The 19,611-nt window shown below is 43.6% G+C and overlaps 1 protein-coding gene and 1 long non-coding RNA gene across 5 annotated transcripts in view; one reads left to right on the top strand and one right to left on the bottom strand.

The window, feature by feature from the left end:
* Nucleotides 1-19,611, bottom strand: part of ZNF445 (zinc finger protein 445) — a 63,913-nt gene that overhangs the window by 37,981 nt on the left and 6,321 nt on the right. For 3 of the 4 annotated variants that reach the window (XM_009239140.4, XM_002813856.5, XM_063722112.1), the window contains exon 1: nt 1,134-1,239. The exons of the other annotated variant lie outside the window; for it this stretch is intronic. The gene's annotated coding sequence lies outside the window, so the exon portion shown is untranslated. Of the gene's footprint in view, nt 1-1,133; nt 1,240-19,611 lie in introns of those variants that run through there. 4 annotated transcript variants of the gene reach the window in all.
* LOC129058270 (uncharacterized) lies at nt 1,222-19,608 on the top strand. Its single transcript, XR_008523335.2, has 5 exons — nt 1,222-1,752; nt 2,121-2,204; nt 5,114-5,216; nt 12,359-12,402; nt 14,558-19,608. It is a non-coding gene; the product is annotated as an uncharacterized LOC129058270 (long non-coding RNA).

The raw sequence follows: 19,611 nt of genomic DNA, 5'->3' as shown, positions 1-19,611 counted from the left end.
TTTGGTCCCTGAATATGCACACACATGCATGCACACACACACACAACACATGGAGGCTCTCTGAAACTGCTTAATCAAATTACTGCTCAAACCACTCCCTGGCACTTCCTTGCAAAACCACCAACCTAATACTGAGTTTTTGGTTTTGCACTAGAAGCAGTTTGAAACAGAATAACATTCTTTCCTCGCCACCACTTTTAAATTCGGAAGGAGACAATACTCTGATCTCTTAGGCCTGTGCAAGTCAGAGTGTGCTACAATCGCTGCAGGTTAGAGCTCTGCCTTTGTTTAAAAACTGCATTTTATATACTAGTTATTTCATTGTGAAAGATAACTACCCTGACAAACAAGATTTTGCTATTTTTCTGCACAAATGTCACTTCATCATTTAGAGCTTCATGCAAATGTGTCTCCTACAGAAAATAAACTGCAAACACGATTTCTTAATTATCCTCGCAAAAAAAATGTTTTAGTGGTGTCATAATGCCAGCACTAATTTTAGCCAAAATAAAAACAAATGCATTCTACAAATTCAGGAGATTATAATTTTTAAAAAGCAGTAGTATGGATGTACTTAATGTCACTGAATTATACACTTCCAAATGGTTAAATGGTAAACGTTTATGTATTGTATGGTAAATGTTATGTGTATTTTGGCACAATAGTGTTTCCTCACAATAATACAGGTTTTTTAAAAAGCAAGAGCACGCTCTCATTTCGTAATATATATTTATGGATGTCAGTGTGCAGAATTATGCACAGATATTTTAAATGTCAGGAGGCCTGGAGACAGATTTCAGGATTGCGGCTACTTTTACTTTTCTTCTACTTTCCCGTGTTATCTAATTGTCTCTGATAAATACGCTTTATATGCAGAATTGGATGAAACGAGAAAGCCCGGAGAAACCCGGGCTCCAGATTCTCTACCCCGGACGCCTGGGGAGGCAAAGAGGTTCTCGATACGCCCTCAGCGTGGCGGGGGCGGGATCCACCGCCAGACCCCCGCCACTGGCGCAGCCTCCAGGCCGGGCCCCGTCCGCCGCCCGGGCAGGCCCGAGGATGCCGCGGCCTTCGGGGAGCCCCGCGCCCGCAATGCCGCCACCCCCACCCCTGCGCCCCGCCAGGCCTCTCACCGACTCCCGCCGCCGAGCCACAATCGGTCCACCCGCCGCCACCGCAGCCGCCCGTCCCGCGCCTACCTCCCGACGGCTCCAGTCGCGCACGCGCGTCGGCGCCCCGGGCCCTCCGCGGCCTCTCTAGGAAACTGGGAGGCCCAACGTCTCTGCTTCTCTCCGGCTCCAGTGCGGCGGGCGGCCGGGCTTGTCCAACATCCCTCACCTCCCTCCGTTGGACACTTCCCTTACATGCTCGGATGCCCAGCCGCGCCTGTTTTCTTACATCCCTCCTGTCGTGTATGCGGGGCTGCCCTGAAGGCCTCTTTCCCTCCAGGGAAGAAAGGGATCCAAAGCTAGGGGTGAAAATAGGGCCAGCAATATCTAGCAGACTGGTCCTGGCCAGGAGAAGGGGCTAAGGGAGCCACTCATTTTTCGCCTGGGTACCTTTCAAAGAGGGGAATCAGATCCTACAGGAAGCTAGGTGCCAGAACTCCTGCCTTTCCAAGACGAGCTCATCCCCATTATCACCATACCCAGGAATACTTGTTCATAGCCAGCCCAGAGGTGCACCATACTTTAGCTTCCCACGGCCTTCACTTGTTTTCTCCTGTAGGTGAATTCTAACTAGGCTCGCCTGGTGAGTGAACAATGATGCCATTGCCCAATAATATGTGGAATCTGGGAGGAGTAGGTTGGGGGGGATGGAGGGGCTGCTTGAAGAGGAGGTGAAGCAACATGGAAAGGTTGCCCACCCCCTGTAGGAGCAAATGTCATCAACTGCCAGTGCCAGAGAACCTTGAGGGTGCAGAGCCAAAGCCATAAGGCCATCTGCTGCCATTGGAGGGCATGCTACAAGCTGCTGTCCTGGTAGTCCTCTGGTTTGTGCTTCCTAGTGGCAGGGGGCAACATGTTGCCAATTGATCTTTCAGATGGGTATTGATGATGCCCATCTGTGCCCTGAAGCTTTGCTTTACTCATCTGATCCACCCCTTTTTAATGCCCCAGTCACCAAAGATGGAAACAGAGAATAGATCCTGAACACCAGGGAGATGGTGACGAGGTGATAAACAGATGGCACATTCAAACAAGGTAAGTGGGGAGAGTTCACAAGGGGCGATTTACACAAAGTGGACAGGGTTAAGGAAATGCAATACGGAGTGGTGCAGAATCCCATGGCTAGCAACATTTAGAAGCTATTCTCACCCCTAGGAGCAGGCCACCTGAGAGAAACTGTGGCTTTCAGTTGAGGGCTACATCCAAGCCATAGTCCAGCACAAAGGAAGCTGGGGTAATAAATAACCTGAACCCAGCTCTCTTCTTATCTCCTGCCAGGGCTTCCCATTGGCCCAACCCAACTGGAAGCCAGAGGGCAATCCAGGAAACTCAGTCTCCCAAGTGTCACAGCAGGGTTGAGGACTGAGACTGAATATGGAGGGGCAATTGGAAAATATCCAACACCTGCAAAAAGGAAAATAGAAACTGCTTGTCAATGCCTAATTTGTCCATTAATTTCCACTCGATATAATGTTCTTGAGTGATTCAGAACCACCCATAGTGGTGAGAAGAGTTTTCAAGTTTTGTTTGAGAACAAAATTTTCCCATCATGGAAGAGTTTGAGCAGGTTCTCTGTGTTTGGGATGTACTTACTGGATGTTTTTCAATGTGATAGGTGGTTAGCATGGATAGCACCCACATTTAGTGGGATCAAACAGATCAACCAGATTGGCTTCACTAGCACTTGCAAAGTTCGGGGAGCAGCCACTGGGAGTGCAGCTCTGATTTTAAGACCTATACAGCTTCTTGAATCTCAGGGTTCTGCTAATACCTGATTTCTCTGAGTGCCACAGCACTCGAGCCTATAACCATGAGGTTTCTTCACTTTTCTGGTAGGAGGCATATTCTTGCTAGCTGTACTTCCTGAGCACTGTACTCTTTCAGATCGGGGCAGTTTGCTTAGTAAAAGCCCTAGGTAAGATTCTCAAATTCTCATGTGCATATGAATACAAATCACTTGGGATCTGGTTAAACTGTAGATTCAAATTCAGGAGGTCTGGGGAGGGACCAACGAATATTTTTAACAAACTTCCAGGTGTACCCATGTTGCAGTTCCTGGACCACACTTGGAGCAGCAAAGAACTGTGCATGTAAATCAGTGGTTCTTAACTTTGCTACAGATTAGAATCCTCCTTAGAGCTTTTAAAAAGTCCATACCTCATATCAATTCAATCCAAGTCTTTGTGGGTGAGACACTGACAAGCCTAGATTTTTAAATCCCCAGATGATTCCAACATTTGAGAACCTGGAAGTTGATAATTATCCTTTTACCCTGATTCCTTGCTACATGTAAAAACCACATGCTAAAGGATTGTATGTTCATTTGTTTCTTTGTTTTGGAATTTAAAGTGCATCAGGATTCTGCCTTTCAAACAGAAGGGGGAAATTTCCCCCTTAATTTTTTTCTTCTTATTTTGAAATGGGGAAGAAAAAATTGGGGTGTTGAGATGGGGATCTGGAATGTGACTTGAGAAAAGAGATAAGATGTTAAAACTAAGAATCAGTTGTGGACAAACAAATTGGCCTGGTAGGATTTTCACTCCTTTTCTGGCCTCAAACTCAGCCCCTTCTCTGTAGTTTGAGGGAGGTGGGTTGAAATATTAGGATGAAAATAAAATACAGCAATGTATCTGAGGATGGTGATTACTGTGATCCATTGGAATAGTGTACTGTCCTATAAGAAAAACATAAGACAAATGTTTAAACAGTTAATTATGTGTAATTGTGGCCATTTGAAATATATTACATATTATATTACATCATATAATTAATCTTCTCTGAATTCCCCCTTCTGCCTCTAATTCTAAGATATTGAAAAATACATTTTAATGAGATTTTAGGAGATCCAACTTTAAATGAATTTTAAAATGATCATTTATATCAAAGAAATACTGATGCATTAAGTAGTACTAATGGGCTTAAAAATGAAAAATTGAACTCAACTCCCTCCTCCACCCTCCATCTTTTTCTGCAGAGGATATTCCTTGCCTCTGAACATAAAAGTAGAGAAAGAGAGAGGATCAGGAAGCCAGGAGAGAATATACATGAATTTAAACTTTATTGGTAATGGAGGGGGTGAAAGAATCTTTGAGTCAGGCCATAGCCATGAGGAAGAAAAACTATAGAATCTTTGTTTTTATGCATTGCTATACCTCAAGTACTTAGAACAGCACTGACTACATAGTATGTACTCAATAAACATTTGTTGACTGATCAATCTTCTCTATATCTAACCCAGGCCCTTAGGAGGTTTCTATTGCGGTAATAGCCAAATCCTCAAACAGGCCAGATTTAGCTGGCATGATAACGAAGGCCCCTCTGCTTTAACCCTTACAGGGAAAGTAATCTGAAATAACTAATGCCAACCAGTCTGCTTTCGGTTCCCTATTTTTGCTTTCTTTGGCCTTTTTCTGCTTATAAAGCCAATCTCCTCTGTTCAGCTTATCAGAATACCTGTTCTACTTTATAGAATGAGATGTTGCCCGAATCTAGAATCACTAACAAAACCTAATTTGGTCTTTATTATATATTTATTTATTTATTTATTTTTGAGACGGAGTCTCACTCTGTCACCAGGCTGGAGTGCAGTGGCACGATCTCAGCTCACTGCAACCTCTGCCTCCCGGGTTCAAGTGATTCTCCTGCCTCAGCCTCCTGAGTAGCTGGGATTACAGGCGCCCACCACCACGCCCAGCTAATTTTTGTATTTTTAGTAGAGACAGGGTTTCACCATGGTGGCCAGGCTGGTCTTGAACTCCTGACCTCAAGTGATCCACCCAGGTGTGAGCCACCACACCTGGCCTAATTTGGTCTTTAAACTAAATTTGTTGTAATTTCATCTTTTGACAACTGCTTCTGTCCTGCCTTTTTTTCACTTGCCATTCTAATGTCGAGTGTTTTTTATCACATCACTAAATAATCTTCAAAATTTTATTTTTCCTCAGGGCCCTGAAGTGATCCTCCTCCTGTTCACTGACACCCATTGCCGAGAGAGAGAGAGAGAAGCAGGAAGAGAGGAGAGGGTGCTGGCCTTATTAGAGAAAGAATGTAAGGGGAAAGAAAACAATCATGTTAGCTTTGATTTATGTAATAAGTCTGTATCACAGACAGGCTTAGAAAGCAAAGCTTTGGCATTACAAGAGCCCATGAGGGGGCAAAGCTCTCTTATAGAAAGTCTGAGGCCAGGCACAGTGGCTCACACCTGTAATCCCAGCACTTTGGGAGGCTGAGGCGGGCGGATCACGAGGTCAGGAGATCGAGACCATCCTGGCTAACACAGTGAAACCCCGTCTCTACTAAAAATACAAAAAAATTAGCTGGGCGTGGTGGTGGGCACTTGTAGTCCCAGCTACTCGGGAGGCTGAAGCAGGAGAATGGCATGAACCTGGGAGGCGGAGCTTGCAGTGAGCCGAGATCATGTCACTGCACTCCAGCCTAGGCGGCAGAGCAAGACTCCGTCTAAAAAAAAAAAAAAAAAGAAAGTCTGGAGGTGGAAGTTCCAAGACTTGAGACGACTAATAGAATTAGTTCATGATGTGTTATCATTCCACTGGCACCAACAACTCACTCACCACCTGTGCCCCAGGCAAACCTGCTCCTCCTGCTTTCCTTATTCTCTATCTGAAGAAAGAAGTAGGAAGTGTCAGTATGGGTATTGGAAGCCACATCTATCTATACTCATTTATTCTTTCATTCATAAAGAATTTACTGATTATGCACTATGTGCTAGATACTGTTCCAGACCTGAGGTATATCAGTCACCAGGTGTCAAGCAACCGACATCTGTTTCCACCTCCAACAGAGAAGTCCCACTGGGTAGAAGACAGCAGAGCATAAAAATGAGTACCACCAAAACCAGCAGTCCTACGATGTTAAGCCACTGCAGGGTTTGCAGGTTTGGGGGTTGTCAAGAAAGACAAGACTTACACAAGCACTGGATGGAACAACATTTTACTCACACAGAGAAGAGACAGAGTAAGATCAGCTTCAATAGGGAACATTGGTTCCCCATGGCCAGTGGGACTTGCCCTGCAACCAAGGCAGACAGATGGTCTGCATACACTCTTTGTGTGTTGCCTGGGAGGGACCCCATTCCCTTCCCACTGAGAACAGATATAGCAGTGGGGTTGGGCTGGTACCATATGATGCACATGTTTAAGCAGAACAAAGAAGTACATGTCAAACCTGAAACAGGAAAAGATATTCCCAAACAGGGCAGTGAGCCCAGCACAGGGTGTGGAGGCTCTTTATCACCATGTAAGTAAAAGTTCCAAGCCCGAGGCACATTCTTTGAAACTGCAAGGGTTGACAGGCTGTGCAGGACTGTCTTTCCCAGCAGTTTACCCACTGACCCTTGCTTGGCTGCTGAAATAGCAGATAAAGCATACTGAATCTAGCAGACCACCATCCACCCTGAATTTGGAGGCAAAGCTGAGTCTGATGAGGCCTGAACAACCCCTATGGATTAGGTTTGCTCACAGAATCTTCCTGTCACTTTTTAAAATTAATAACCCTTGTTTTTTAAATCTATTTATTTATTTATTTTGAGACCAGGTTATGAGACTGGCTAATTTTTGTATTTTTGGTAGAGATGGGGTTTCACCATGTTGCCAAGGCTGGTCTCAAACTCCTGGGCTCAAGCAATCCACTCTCCTCAGCCTCCACAAGTGCTGGGATTACAGGCATGAGCAACCGCACCTGGACAACCCTAATTTTTTAGAGCAGTTTTAGGTTCACAGCAAAACTGAACAGAAAGAACAGAGAGTTCCCAATTTACTCTGTTTCCATACACACATAACCTCCCCCTATAGACATCCCAAACCACAGTGGTACATTAGTTACAACCAAATATGTATGTGTGTGTGTGTGTGTGTGTGTATGTGTGTATACACACTATATATATTTGTTGTTGTTGTTGTGTGGTTTGTTTTGTTTTGGTTTTGGTTTTCCGGGGTCCCACTCTGTTGCCCAGGCTAGAGTGCAGTGGTACAATCACACAGCTCACTGCAGACTTGACCTCCCAGGCTCAAGCGATCCTCACACCTCAGCCCCTGAGTAGCCGGGACTACAGGTGCAAGCCACCACACCCAGCTAATTTTTTTGTATTTTTGTAGACACAGGGTTTTGCTATGTTGCCCTGGCTGGTCTCAAACTCCTGGACTCAACAATCCACCTGCCTCAGCCTCCCAAAGTACTGGGATTACAGGCATGAGCCACCACGCCAGGCCAAGACTTTATATTGAGGTTCACTTTTGGTGTTATACATTCTATGGTTTTTGACAAATGTATAAATACATGTATCCACATACATGTATTCTGTGTCATATGGAATAGTTTCCAGAATAGTGTGGTGGTGCACACCTGTAGTCTCAGCTACTTGGGAGGCTGAGGCAGGAGGATGGTCTTGATCATTATAGTTTTATAGTAAGGCTTAAAGTCCAGTAAAGTCAGTCCTCTGACTTTGTTCTTCTACTTCAACACTGAGTTGACTACTCTGGGTCTTTTGCCTCTCCATGTAAACTTTGGAATCAGTTTACTGATAGCCATAAAATAGTATTATACAGAATAGTTTCACTGCCCTAAAAATCCTCTGTGCTCTCCTTATTCATCCCTCCCTCCTCCCTGTGGCAACCACTGATCTTTTTACCATAGTTTTGCCTTTTCCAGAAGGTCATACAGTTGAAATCATACAGTATGCAGTCTTTTCAGATTGACCTTTCCTGTGTCTTTTCTTTTTTTTTGTTTTTTGTTTTTTGTTTTTTGAGAGACAGAGTCTTGTTCTGTTGTCCAGGCTGGAGTGTAGTGGCACAATCATAGCTCACTGCCACCTCTATCTCCTGGACTCAAGCAATCCTCCTGTCTTGGCCTCCTGAGTAGCTAGGACTACAGGCATATGCCACCACACCCAGCTAATTTTATTTTTTTATTTTTAGTAGAGACGAGATCTCACTATGTTGCCCAGGCTGGGCTCCATGTCTTTTCATGACTTGATAACTAATTTCTTTTTAGCAGTGAATAATATTCCATTGCCTGATATACCACAGTTTATTTAACCACTTAGCCTCTGAAAGATACCTTGGTTGCTCCAACTTTTGTCACTTATGAATAAAGCTGCTATAAACATCTGTGTGCAAGTTTTTGTGAGGACATAAATTTTCAATTCATTTGGGTAAATACCAAGGAGTACAATTGCTGGATCAGATGGTGAAGTATTTTTGGTTTTATAAGAAAGCAGCCAAACTGTCTTCCAAAGTTACGGTACCATTTTACATTCTCACCACCAATGAGTGAGTGCTTCTGTTTGCTAGTATCCTCACCAGCATTTGGTATTGTCAGTGTTTAGATTCAGAATAGGTGTGTCACAGTGTCTCCTCTCACTGTGATTTTAATTTGCAATTTCCTAACAACATATGGTGCTGAAGATCTTTTCATATGCATACTTGCCATCTTCATACCTTCTTGGCAAGGTGTGTGTTCAGGTTTTGGTGACTTTTAAAATTATTTCTTTATTTATTTTAGAGATGGGAGATTTCACTATGTTGCCCAGGCTGGTCTTGAACTCCTGGGCTCAAGTGATCCTTCTGCCTCAGCCTCCCAAAGTACTGGGATTGCAGGCATGAGCCACCACGCCTGGCCTTGTTGATCTTTTAAGTTGAGTTGTTCATTTTCTTATTGTTGAGTTTTAAGAGTTCTCCATATTTTTTGGATAACAGTTCTTTATATGTCTTTTGCAAACATCTTCTCCCAGTCTGGGGCTTGCCTTCTCATTCTCTTGACAGTAACTTTTGCAGAGCAGAGTTTTTAACAAAATCTAGTTCATCAATTATTTCTTTCATTATTGTGCCTTTGGTGTTGTATCTGAAAAGTCATTAGACCTATCCAAGGTCATCTAGATATTTTCCTATGTTCTAGGAGTGCTCTAGTTTTGTGCTTTACATTTAGGTGTATGGTTCATCTTGATTTTTGTGAAGAGTGTAAGATCTGTTTCTAGATTCAAATTTTTTTTTTAGTTTTTTGAGACAAAGTCTCGCTCTGTCACCAGGCTGGAGTGCAGTGGCGCAATCTTGGCTCACTGCAACCTCCGCCTCCTGGGTTCAAGCGATTCTCCAGCCTCAGCCTCCTGAGTAGCTGAAACTACAGGTGTGCGCCACTACGCCCAGCTAATTTTTGTATTTTTAGTAGAGACGGGTCTTCACCATGTTGGCCAGGATGGTCTTGATCTCTTGACCTCGTGATCTGCCAGCCTCGGCCTCCCAAAGTGCTGGGATTACAGGCGTGAGCCACCACGCCCGGCCTTAGATTCAAATTTTTTTTGGCATGTGGATGTCCATATGTTCTAGCACCATCTATGAAAAGACAACTTTCTTCCATTGTATTGCCTTTACTCTAACTTTGCCATAGATAAGTTGGCTATATTTATGTGCACCTATTTCTGCACCCTCTATTCTATTCCATTAGTCCAGTTGTTTATTCTTTCACCAATACCACGTGACCTTGATTACTATAGCTTTATAGTAAGTCTTGATGTCAAGTAGGGTCAGTCTTCTAACTTTGTTCTTCTATGTCAATACTAAGTTGATTACTCTGGGTCTACTCTCCATGTAAACTTTGGAATCAGTTTATTGATATCCATAAAATAACTTGCTTAGATTTTGATCAGGATTGCATTGAATCTATAGATCAAGTTGTGAGGAAGTGACATCTTGACAACATTTAGGCTTCCTATTCATGAACATCTAAATATAAATCTCTCCATTTATTTAGTTCTTTGACTTCTTTCATCGGAGTTTTGTAGTTTTCTTCATATAGATCTTGTACACATTTTGTTAGATTTATACCTACGTGTTTCATTTTGGGGGGTGCTAAGAGTTAATGGTAATTTTTTGTTGTTGTTTTTGAGACACAGTTTCACTCTTGTTGCCCAGGCTGGAGTGCAATGGTGTGATCTTGGCTCACCACAACCTCCGCCTCCTGGGTTCAATCAATTCTCCTGCCTCAGCCCCCAGAGTAGCTGGGATTACAGGCATGCACCACCATGCCTGGCTAATTTTTGTATAATTTTCTTTTTTGAGATGGAGTTTTGTGTTTTAAATTTCAAATTCTACTTGTTCATTGCTGATATATAAGGAATTGACTGACTTTTATACATTAACCTTGTATCCTGCAACCTTGCTATAATCACTTAATAGTTTCAGGATTCTTTTGTTCTTTGGATTTTCTACATGGACAATCATGTTATCTGTGAAAAAAAGACAGTTTTATTTCTTTCTTCCTAATCTGTATACCTTTTATTACCATTTCTTGTCTTACTGCACTAGCTAGGACTTCCAGTACTATGCTGAAAAGCACTGGTGAGAGGGGACATCCCTATCTTGTTCCTGTTCTTAGCAGAAAGGCTTCTAGGTTCTCATCAAGTATAATGTTAGCTGTAGGTTTTTTGTAGATGTTCTCTATCAAGTTGAGAACGTTATTCTCTATTCCTAGTTTGCTGAGAATCCCTGCCACTTTGATACAGCACTTCACAGGATCACTGGGAGAACCAGAGCTAGGAGGATGATCAGACCTCCCTAGAGGATGGTGCTCAGCCAGTAACCCAAGTGCCCAGAACAAGGCAATTGAAATTGAAGAATTCAACAAATGAGACTAAAGGGGACTGCAGGTATAAAGCAGATAACTATCCTGCCTGAGCATAGATCTTCTGTAGCTCAGTTTCTACTTTCTCTGAATTAATATACACAGAACAATAGGTTTTAGCAATAGCATGATTCCACTAGCACATAGTCAAAAGCTGTTTAATTGTCCATTACCACCTTGCTAGCCAGTTTAGTGAGCCTCACTGGTCTTGGATAGCTTGGGCAGCAGCATTAGTTATTTCCACCAAGATTAAGGACAGGTTGTGCACTATTTTTTCAAGAGTCTGTATGTTGATGCCTGGTATTAGAATGTGAACTGGGCCAGGCATGGTGGCTCACGCCTGTAATCCCAGCAATTTGGGAGGCCGAAGTGGATCACCTGAGGTCAGGAGTTTGAGACCAGCCTGCCCAACATTGCGAAACCCGTCTCTACTAAAAATACAAAAAATTAGCCAGGTGTGGTGCCACGCACCTGTGATCCCAGCTACTCGGGAGTCTGAGACAGGAGAATCGCTTGAACCTGGGAGGCGGAGGTTGCAGTGAGCTGAGATCGCGCCATTGCATTCCAGCCTGGGCAACAAGAGCAAAACTCTGTCTCAAAAAAAAAAGAATGGCTGGGCGTGGTGGCTCGCGCCTATAATCCCAGCACTTTGGGAGGCCAAGGCGGGCAGATCACCTGAGGTCAGGAGTTTGAGACCAGCCTGACCAACATGGAGAAACCCCGTCTCTATTAAAACTACAAAATTAGCCAGGCGTGGTAGCACATGCCTGTAATCCCAATTACTAGGGAGGCTGAGGCAGGAGAATCACTTGAACCTGGGAGGTGGAAGTTGCGGTGAGCCAAGATCACGCCATTGCACTCCAGCCTGGGCAACAAAAGCAAAACTCCATCTCAAAAAAAAAAAAAAAAAAAAAAGAATGTGAACTGCAGAATGAAACCAGCTGTTGGTTTGTTCTCCTGGGAGAGTGCTACAAGTCATTCTGTGGCAGGTTAGCAGAGCAGGCCCCTTCTAGCTCTCTGTACAGTTGTTGACATGGACAGTGGGCCCTAGGACTCCAAGGCAACAAGATCCTTCTGGAGATAGATACTAAGGCCCACAGAGGAATTCATAACCTAGAAGGGCACAAGTGACACCTGTCAGGCATTTGTCGTTATAGTCCTGGTCAGTCCATTTATATACAGTCTCAGCCTGTTTTTGCCCCATAGTTGCAGGGTGAGAAAAACTACATGTGGTACATCCACATCTGAAGTGCCAATATAAGTCAGTAATGCCCACGCCAATATGGGAGTCCTTTTGTCATATCATAATATTAAAGCAGTATAATCTTAGAGTATGCCTGCATGCGGACTTGTTTTAAGGGAGTCACTCAGCAGTTTGAGCCACTGATAGCTTAGAATGTGAACTGGGCCAGGCGTGATAGCTTGAGGAAAGTCCAAGACACTGGGTAATAGCCAGGCCATTACAATGGAATTACAGGATAGGATAGACTTCAGTAACAACTCCAGCATTGTTTGCTTGCCTCCTTCTCACCACAGCTGTACTGCTTCTTATCCAGGTGTTGTCATGCCAGCATGGCAGTCTTCTGTGAGACCGAGCAAGGTAAAGATTGATGATCCCACACGCCCCACCCCATGAAACTCCCCAGCCAGAGATGCTCTTGTCCAATGACATGGGGCGAGTATTCTGATTCCTGAGGCTGTAACTTATGCAGGGATCCATCACCCCTGTTACTTGACCTAAACCTTCAGCCTTGGTCATCCAACCTGGGGAGAGAGATCACATTCTGAAGAAATTTGGCATATCTTATAACATTGCCCACCTTGGGATCAGAAGTCCTGGTTACAACTGAAGGAACATTAGTTCCTCAATATTCTGTCAACCCTTTCCCTGTCCCCATGGGGTCCCACAAGAGAGAAATGCCCAAAGGTACCATTGCCTCCAGATTTAAATCAGGAGGCTCACTGGTGGCTCTAGTGGGTGGTGATTTCCAGCACGAAGAAAGAAAAGAATGGCTGGGAGCTGGACGTGGTGGCTCACGCCTGTAATCTCAGCACTTTGGGAGGCTGAGGTGGGCGAATCACCTGAGGTCAGGAGTTTGAGACCAGCCTGGCCAACATGGCAAAACCCCGTCTCTATTAAAAATACAAAAATTAGTCAGGCATGGTGGGATGCGCCTGTAATCCCAGCTACTCCGGAGGCTGAGGCAGGAGAATCACTTGAACCCAGGAGGTGGAGTTTGCAGTGAGCCGAGATCGTGCCACTGCACTCCAGCCTGGGTGACAGAGTGAGACACCGTCAAAAAAAAAAAAAAAAGAATGGCTGGGTATACTCAGATTGGGATTTCATAGGCTCAGCCTAATCAAGGGATTGCCTGGTCCTCCACCTGCCCCAAGTTCAGTATTTCCCAACATGCATTGCAGTGATGTGTTTCTCTTCCACTGCAGTGTCTAGTGTTCAGATGGCTTTTGTGAGGTGGGGGTACCACCCACTAAGTTGTTCTCCCTAATGGCTTTTTCATAGTTGTTTGAGCCACCCATTCCATCATTTTTTTTTCTTCCTAATTTTTTTTTCAAGTTCTACCATTCCATTATTCTATCAACCCATTCACCAGGTAATGTTAGGGAGTATAAAAGGTCCCATCATACGTCATGGGAAAATGCCCATTACTGTGTAGCTTGTGTGGCAGCAAATGTGGTGGCCTTGATTGGCTTGGAATCCTGCCAGATATCAGAATACAACAGAGGTGTTTCTCTAAAGCCATAATAGTGGTTTCCACATCTACATGGCATACTGGAATGGTGGTCCCATCTCCAGAACGTGTACCCATGGGAGTGAGGCTTCACCAGAATCCATGTCTGGGAGCTAGCTGTCCAATGTGGTCAATATCACACTGACATGGGCCCTCTGTCCAGATGATGTGTCGCAGTTCACCACATTGTATGGCCTGGGCTAAAGGCAGGCCTCACATTACTGTACTGGATCTTTGGCTTCCATCTCTTTTAGGGCAAGTCCTCGTGATGTGGCCCATTCTTGCATCTGAGGTGGACTTCCATGTCCCATTCTGTGGTAGATCCAATGGATAATTTTGGCCATTTTCTGAGCACATACTAGATCAGCTTGTGAGTTCATGTTCTCTTTTGAATGGTCCTATGCCATAAGTGACAAGTAGGTCTCTTTCCTAGCTCACAAACTGCTGTCATAGTCCTTGTCTCTACATAGGGGAGCCCTTAATGGTCCAATCATTAATCTGCCAGTCACTGGACATATGGCTAGTCCATTTGTAATGGCCCATAAATCTGTAAATGTGTAGCAGAGAATTGCTGTTATATTTTCCTGCACAGCCATCACCACAGCAGAGAGTTCACCCAGAGTATTGGGCAGAGTATCCTTGTCTGGTCTCAGTCAAAAGATGACTATCCTTAGGGTGTGTCTTAGTCTACTTGTGCTGCTATAGCAGAATGCCTGAGACTGGGTAATTTTATAAATAGAAATTTAATTTCTCACAATTCTGGAGGTGGGAAGTCCAAAATCAAAGTCTCCATTTCCACAATGGTGCCTTGAACATTGCACTCTCCAGAGGAAAAGAGCACACTGTTCCTCACATGGCACAAGAGCAGAGGAAAGCAAACCCACTCTCATAAGCCCTTTTTATAGGGACATTAATCCATTCCTGAGGGTAAGCCTTCATGACCTAAACACCTCCCTTAGGCCCCATCTCCCAACACTGTTATATTGGGGATTTTTTGTTTTTTAGACACAAGGTCTTGTCATGTTTCCCAAGCTGGTCTTGAACTCCTGAGCTCAAGCAATTCTCCCACCTCAGCCTCCTGAGTGGCTAGGACTACAAGCATGCAGCACTGCACCCAGCTGGGGATTAAGTTTTAACATTTTGGAGGCGACAAAACAATTCAATCCATAGCAAGATGGATGGCTACAGCAGACCATTAGAGTTTATCAGCTTTGAGTTTCACAGCTCCCTCAGTGAGCCAACTCATACCATCAGCTGGAACATCTTTGAACCATGGGCTGCACCTAGCTAAGGGAACATCCCCTGTGGGCTGTTCGGCATCCTCTGGCAAGACAGTTACTTCATGGAGTTGGCAGACCCCCTGGGATCCCAATCAGTCTCCATCTTACATGTAACATTTCCGTTTAATGATGGTACTTGACTGAACCTGTCATGTTTTATTAGGATTAGTGAGCACTGTGAAAAAAATAAAATCAGATAAAGAAAAATTTTAAAGTTTATTGTTCAAACAAGAAGTACAGACCACAATCTAGAAGACTCAAATCAAGTGGTAAGAAATTAATCTTACAGCAGTTACAACACAGTTTGTAATGCATAAAGGGGGGGAATATTTTGACCTTTTTATAATTGGCTGTTATACATTCTTTTTAGGGCAAGTTGAGCTGTTTAAGCTTGTTGGTCTATAGCTGATTGGTTTAATTTCAGCGAATCAGGCTGGCAAGGATGTAAAGCTTACATTTTGCATTTCATTTACGATCAGAGACAACATTTCAGGAAAATCAGAATGATTTGTTTTGGTTACACAGTTGCGGGTGGTCAGCCTTAGGGTATTTCTAAACTGAGGCTTCCATTTTTATTTTTCGTTAATGATACCTGCATGAGATGGGCAGCTCAGGTCTTAAGGTCACATACAGTGCTTCAGTGGTCAAGTGTTCTGTTTCCATTAGAGCCCAATAGCATGCTAGTAGCTGCCATTCAAAGGGAATGTATATGGCAACCATCTTGGGTAATTTATATGTCCAAAACCCAAGGGCCTGGTGCACCCTGATAGCAGTCTCTTGTTGCCACAGCATCCAATCTGTATGGGTAGTAGTCAATGAGACCTGTAGTTTCATGGGCCTACATTAATGGCAGGCCCATGTTAATGCATAGTAGGCCTCTAGAGTCTGCTGTTGTGGAGGGCCCCAGAGGTGGCTGTGTTGTGGGTAATTTTAACTAAAGGAGGCAAAATAATACTCAGATGTGATACATGTTATCTCCAATAGACAAACAGGTATACCAGCTATTGAGCTTCTTTTAGGTGGGAGCTGCCAAGGACAATTTTTGACTTTATCAGGAATACTCCTCTAATTACTGGACCAGGTAGCTCCAGGAACTGCACTTGTTGGGCAAGTCCTTGGATCTTATCAGGGCTGACAACTCAACCTGCATGTGTCATATTATCTATGACCTTATGTATGGAGTGGTCAACTTGTTTCATGGGCTGGCACTGAGCACATCATTAATATAGTGGATGACAAGTACTTTTAGAAGTAACTGGACATGTTGCAGGTCAGGGGAATGGAAGTATTGCTATGGACTGAACTGTGCCCCCAAAATTCATATGTTGAAGCCCTTAGCTCTGATATGATTGTATCTGAAGTCCTAAAGCCAGGAATGAGGAAGGCTGTAAATGTCCATTGTTCCATATAAGAATGACTCTTCTCTTGGCTATTCAGAGATCATGAGGGATACTGCCCCAGTTTCCACAGGCCAAATGGCCTCCAACAAAAGCCATGGGGGAAGTCACCCCTGCCTGGCAGATCTATCAGGTCAGGACTACCGCCCAGGGCGTCCTGGAGAGGACAGTATAGGACCAAAGGGGATTATTCATGAGCCTAAGATCTCAGGAAACGTGCCTTGCTAAGTTTTAGACTTGCATGGGACCATCATCCCCCTGCTACCCCATCCTCTTTTATGTTTTATTGAGATAGGGTTTCACTCTGTCATCCAGGCTGGAGTGCAGTACGATCACAACTCACTGTAGCCTCGAACTCCCACGCTCAAGCCACCACGCCTGACTAATTATTTTTATTATTTTTGTAGAAATAAGGTCTCCCTATGTTGCCCAGGCTGGTCTCGAACTCCTGGACTCAAGCAATCCTCCCACCTCAGCCTCCCAAAGTGCTAGGATTAAAGGCATGAGCCATCACACCCAGCCTCATCATCTCTTTCTTCCTTCCAATTTCTCACTTTTGGAATTGGAATACCTAATCCTGCCTATCCCATCATTGTATTTTGGAAGCACATAACTTGTCTGGTTTCATAGGTTCACAGCTGGAGGGGAATTTTGCCTCAGGATAAACTAAACCTTGGGTCTCACCCATATCTGATTTAGATATTTTTGAGACAAAGTCTCGCTGTCGCTCAGGCTGGAGTGCAATGGCGCAGTCTCGGCGCACTGCAACCTCTGTCTCTCGGGTTCAAGCAATTCTCCTGCCTCAGCCTCCCCGCGTAGCTGGGATTACAGGCACACACCATCACGCCCAGCTAATGTTTGTATTTTTAGTAGAGATGGGGTTTCACCATGTTGGTCAGGCTGGTCTCGAACCCCTGACGTCGTGATCCACCCGCCTCAGCCTCCCAAAGTGCTGGGATTATAGGCGTGAGCCACCATGCCCGGCCTTGATTTAGATATTTAGATATTTAGATGAGACTTTGGACTTTAAATGTTAGTTGATACTAGAATTAGTTAAAACTTTGGAGGCTGTTAGGATGGAATGAACTTATTTTGTATGTAAGGATATGAATAGAGACAGTGGCTAGGAGTGGAATGTTATAGAATGAATATTTATGTTGAAGCCCTAACCCCAAATGTTATATTTGGGGGTGGGGCGCCTTTGGAAAATAACTAGGATTGCAGTAGGTCATGAGAATGGGGCCCTCATTCTCACTAATGCCCTTAAAAGACTTGGAAGAGGCACCAGTGCTCTTGCTCTCTGAAATTTGAGGACACAGGAAAAAGGGGACCATCTGCAAACCAGGAAGAGAGCCCTCACCAGCACTCAACCATTCTGGCATCTTGATGTTGAACTCTGAAGCCTACAGAACTGTGAGGAATAAATGTCTGTTGTTTAAGCCATCCTCTATGGTATTTTGTTATAATAGCTCAAACTGACTAAAACAGTTGCTAAAGATATATCCCTCCCAATCTCCTCACCCAAAGAACCAGGCCCAGTTACTTTTAGCAAGCCTTCAAGGAACAATTCCCATGTTATACAAACTCTCCATAGCACTAAGATAAACAAAATTTTTTCCAAATTCTTTTGCAAAGCTAGCAAAGCATTACCAAATTGAATCTACTTCTGTACTTAATAAAAACTCACTATGAACAAACAGATTTTACTTGAAAAGTACAGGGAAATTGCAAATATTTGCAAACTTTTCAAGAAAATGAATTACAAAAAGAAAAAAACATAACTCATAAAATTACAACGATGGAGTTTTTAAACTTGATATAATATAGCAACCAATCCTAATAAAAACTTTTTAAGTATAGGCCAGGCACGGTGGCTCACACCTGTATTCCCAGCACTTAGAGAAGCTGAGGCAGGATGATCGCTTGAGGCCAGGACCGCAAAACCAGCCTGAGCAAAATAGTGAAACCCCATGTTTACAAAAAATAAAAATAAAAACTTAGTCGGGCATGGTGGCACATGCCTGTATTCCTAACTATAGGGGAGGTTGAGGCAGGAGCATCTCTTGAGCCCAGGAGTTCAAGGCTGAGGTGACCTATGGTCACATCACTACACTGCAGCCTGAGCAACAGAGACCTTGTCAAAAACAAAAAAACAAAAAAAAAAAACAAAACAAAACTGTAAGTATAATAATAATTGGGAAACTGTGCACTGTGTGCCCAGCATTGTTACAATAATGTATTCCTCACAACCCTATGAGGTAGCTCCATTTTATAGATGGAGGAATAAGATACAAGGAAGGTAAGTGATTTGCTCAGGGTCACGCACCTAACAAAGTGGTGGACTCAGGATTTGAACCTAGGGCACTGGGAACAAAATCTGTGCTCTTAACCACTAAACTACACTGCTTCTTCTAGAAATAAGATTAGAAGGAAACTTCCTAAATCCAACAGAACATCAGAATCCAACAATGAACATGATATGAAACTGCAGAATACTAAAAACATTCCCCCAAGAGTTAAGAGAAAGATATCTACTGTTCCATGTTTTTTGAAGTTCTTGCTAATGCACAACATAAGTGACATCAAATTAAAAGACAAATCATTATTTATTATAAACCTAGAAAAGCTAGGAAATGAATCTAACAAATTATTAAACCTAAAAATAATTTATCAACATAATTGGATCCAGATAAAATTTGTTTAAATCAATAATTAAAGTTTATACTAGCAATGACCAATAGAAATTGAAGTATGGCTTTCAAATGCAGCCAATTTTCCTCCATCCAAGAGCCCGAGGCTTTTTCAGGATTCACTTGTACTGAGCACCCACACCAGACTGGTGGTAGTGAGTTAATATAGTTAGGAAATGGTGCACATTCCCACACTCTGGAGGCTTAGTATGGTAGGGGATGAGCAGATAAGAACCAGAAGGTAAAACTACAGCTTCCAACAGGCAGGATGGTTCTTCTGCAGACATGACTGGCAATGTCCAACTCAGGGTGGGGAACCAGAAATGTCCAGCTCATGTGCTCATATAGTGTGGGGCTCTTCCCTGAAATCTGGGGGCTCCCAAAATAAGACAGTTAAAGAGGAAAAGGTCCTATCTGCATATCTTTTAAAGGAAAATGGAAAAAAATACAAAAAAAAAGCTGAAAACATTTAAAATACATATTCACAAATGGTAAAATTCCAGCCGTGTTATGAGCTCCGGTTTGTTGTTTTGTTGTTGTTGTTGAGACAGAGTCTCGCTCTGTTGCCCAGGCTGGAGTACAGTGGTGTGATCTTGGCTCACTGCAATCTCTGCCCTCCAGGTTCAAGTGATTCTTTTCCCTCAGCCTCCTGAGTAGCTGGGATTACAGGCATGCACCACCACACCCAGCTA

Source organism: Pongo abelii, chromosome 2, assembly GCF_028885655.2.
Source record: "Pongo abelii isolate AG06213 chromosome 2, NHGRI_mPonAbe1-v2.0_pri, whole genome shotgun sequence".
Taxonomy (NCBI): Eukaryota; Metazoa; Chordata; class Mammalia; order Primates; family Hominidae; genus Pongo; species Pongo abelii.
The sequence above is the reverse complement of the archived record's forward strand: the minus strand, read 5'-3'. Positions and strand labels throughout refer to the sequence as shown.